A 3858-nucleotide genomic window follows, 5' to 3' on the forward strand; every position below is an offset into this window, starting at 1 on the left:
CCCAGGGAGGTTTGGAGTTCCCACCCCTGGAGGTGTCCAACTGGTTGTGGCACTCAGAGCTCTGGGCTGGGTCAGTCACAGTTTGGACTCGATGATCCTGGAAGGCTTTTCCAACTTTAATGATTCTGTGAACTTTTGTCTTCCACTGAGCTTGAATTGGCAACATAAATGAAGGCAAAGTAAAGGATTTCTTTCGTATTATTGTGATTGGTTTGCATTGCACAATTTGATTTTTTTTTAAATAACAGGAATCCCACATTTCAGTCTCTTTCTGCTGGGCTTGTTCTGCATCTTGTAGCTGCAGAGTCTGATGAAAAGTGATTGCTAATAATAACCTGGAATTACTCGTAATCCCAGGCTGGAAATCCCAGTGCCTGCTGCAATGGGATTTTGATTCAAACCAAATGTGCCTCGTGGAGGAGACACATCGAGAACTTCCAGCACTCAGCTCCTGCTACACCAGGCACTGAAAATGCTCTGAAAAGGGAAAAGTCCTTCAAAGGCACTGCTGGGAGCTTTGCCAAACGCGGGGATCGCTGCCTTGGGTGGGTTTGTCCCTGAAAAATGGACTCAGAGGGGTTTTAATGCTTCCCTGCAGCAGGTGGAGCAGCCAGCCCCATTCCCTTTCCCAGCCCCATCTGCTTTCTCTGTCCCATTCCCAGCCCAATTCCCACCCCATTCCCAGCCCCACTCCAGGCCCCAATCCCTCATTCCCTACCTCATTCCAGACCCCATTCCCTCATTCTCTGTACCGTTCCCAGCCCCATCCTCATTCCCATTTCCTGCCTCATCCCCATTCCCATTCTCTGCTCCATTCCCATTCCCATTCTCTCATTCCCTGTCCCATTCCCTGCCCCATTCCAGGCCCCATTTCCTGCCCCATTCCCATTCCCAGCCCCATTCCCTCATTCCCAGCCCCAATCCCAGCCCCATTCCTTCATTGCCAGTCCTATTCCCTCATTCCCTGCCCCATTCCCTCACTCCCAGCCCCATTCCCTCATCCCCAGCCCCATTCCCAGCCCCAGGGCAGTGTCCAAGGGGAGGATCAGGACCAGGATGTGCCCTGTGGGGGTGGGGAAGTGGCATTTCCAGGGGAGAAGGGGCTTTGGAGCTCACCCCACACCCAGCTGAGGATTTTGGGGACAGATCTCCAGGATTTGCGTGCAGGGACAGAGCTGCTCACCGGGAGGAAAAGCAGAAAAAAAAGGATCAAAAGAGGAAGGAAAACCCCCAAAATCTCAGAGTGGTGGGATGGGAGTCCCAGCAGCTGCAAAATCTCCAGCAGGGAGATCCCAACCCCAAATTTGAGGTTGAGGGATGGGAATGGGAATAGAAATGGGAATGAGGCAGGAAATGGGGCTAGGAATGGGAATGAGAAGGGGAATGGAGATGGGAATGAGGCTGGAAATGGGGCTGGGAATGGGAACAGGGATGGGGCTGGAATGGGGCAGGGAATGGGAATTGGAATGGGAATGGGGAGGGGATTGGGAATGAGGCAGGAAATGGGGCAGGGAATGGGGCAGGCTCTTCAGGAGCTCCGCCATGCACAGGGGACTCCCCCAGAGGAGTTTCCAGCCCCTGAAATCCCGGAATTCCCCTCCCTGCTCCCGAGCCTGATGACTCCGCCAAATTATCTCGGGAGCTTCTTGCAAAGGCTTGCCTGGAGCAGAGCGAGGATCCCTCACCCTGCAGAACAAAGATCCCCGGTGAATATGGAGATCCCGCCTCCCCCCAGCAGTGGATTCGGGGCGGATTTGCCGGAGCTGGAGCAGCCTGGTGGCGCTGACAGCTGTGGGATCGGTGTTGGGATCGCTGTCATTCCCAAAGGTTAAAATAAACCCGGCCGTTCCCTCCGGCTGCCGGGCATTGCTCCGCGGGATCCACGGCACCGGCCGCGGGACAGGAATTCCCTGCTCTGTGTGCGGCTGGATGGGGCTGGGATTGGGAATAGAAATGGGAATGGGGCTGGGAATGGGCATGGGGATGGGAATAGGGACAGGGAATGGGGATGGGGCTTGGAATAGGGCTGGGAATGAGGGATCCACAGGCTTGGGCCTCCGGAGGGGAATTCCCTGCCCCGTGTGTGGCTGGATGGGGCTGGAACGGGGCTGGGGATAAGAATGGGGCAGGGAATGGGAATGGGAATAGGAATGGGGATGGGGCAGGGGATGGGGATGGGAATGGGGCTGGGGATGGGGCAGAGAATGGGAATCGGACAGGCAATGGGGCAGGGAATAGGAATGGGAAGGAGAAGGGGAATGGGGATGGGGTTGGGAATGGGGATGGGGCTGGGAATGGGAATGGGGCTGGGAATGGGGATGGGGCTGGGAATGAAGCAGGAAATGGGGCTTGGAATGGGAATGAGAATGGGAATGGGGCAGGGAATGGGAATGGGGCTGCTCCCCCACCTGCTGCAGGGAAGGATTTGCTGTGCTTCCCGCTGTGGGAGGATCCTCAGGAGGAGCTGGCTCCTCTCCACATGCAGGGAGGAGCTTTCCCAGGTGGGGAATGAGGCAGGGATCAGGCAGGATTCAGGATTTTAATCAGCAGAGCTGCTCTTTAAAAAGGAATTTTTTAAAAAGAGGGAAAGAAATTTTAAAAAAAGAGGGAATGACACAGCAGCCTCCTCACTCCACTCCTGAGAAAGTCCCTTCAAACTTTCCCAGCCTTGCTGGGATTTGTTTGCCAAGGAGGTCAATTTGTGGTTTTAAATTTTGTTGAAGTAACAACTCACAGATCCTAAGGCTGGTGTATTAAATACTCTGGTTGCTGTACTGACAAAAAGCTGCCTGAGATGAGAATCCTTCTATCCCTGTGATTTTCCAGAAGATGGAAGGATAATTCTCAGGGAATATTAATTGCCAAGGCCTAAATAACAATGAGGTAAGAGGGGCTGAGTGAGTAGAGCATAATTAAAATATATCAGAGGAAATGGGAAAACTGCCCTGGGGTCATGGCCTGCGCAAGAGGGGGATGGAATCCCAGAACTGCACCGGCTCAAGATCCCTGGAATTCATTTGACCTCCTGGATTTTGGGATAATCTGGGAGCTTCTTGTCCCAGCCCCCACCACGAAATATCCCCCTGTGCCCCCTGCAAGAGCAGAGGCTGGGGACGTTTAGAGGAGAATCAGGGAAGGTTTTTGTATTTCCCTGAGTTTCCACATCAGCAATGCAGCCATTCTCCTCCTTTTAGAGCTCTGGAAGATCACAGAATGATAAAATCCTGGAATAGTTTGGGTGGGGAAAGCCCATCCAGTCCCCCCTCTGTCATGGCAGGGACATCTTCCACTGTCCCAGGTTTCACAGAAGAAAAAATGTCAGATTACGTTTTTTCTGACTTAGACATGGGGTAACTGAGAGGTGTTTTAAAAACTTTTATTTCAGTTTTAAGTGAAGGGTGAGGTAATACAACATCCCCTGTACCCTCCTCCAGATGAATTCAGCCACCACAATTCCAGTTTCCCTGGAAAACACCAGGATTTGCCATTTGCTGCTCTCCCTGGGGAGAGGCAGCGGCACCCACCCTGTCCCTGCCCTGTCACCCCAGTGTCCCCTGTGGCACACACCCCTGGCAGCCCCAGAGCGCGGAGCTCCTCCCGTTCCAGCTGGGAGTGAGATCCCAGCGAGGCCTGAGGACTTCAGCTTTTCCATTTTCCATCCATTCGGAATCCTGCAGCTCCTTAGCGTGGAACTCTGTGACAGAGGAGCAATGCCACGGCTGACTCTCTCAATGAAAATGCAAATATCCTGTGTATATGTCAGGAGAAGTTTTATAGATTTATAGTTATTAAAAATAAGGTTATATTTTATATAAATATATATAGTTATAGAAATATAATATATTATAATATTCATAT

This window comes from Geospiza fortis, unplaced genomic scaffold, assembly GCF_000277835.1.
Source record: "Geospiza fortis unplaced genomic scaffold, GeoFor_1.0 scaffold176, whole genome shotgun sequence".
NCBI classification, from domain to species: domain Eukaryota; kingdom Metazoa; phylum Chordata; class Aves; order Passeriformes; family Thraupidae; genus Geospiza; species Geospiza fortis.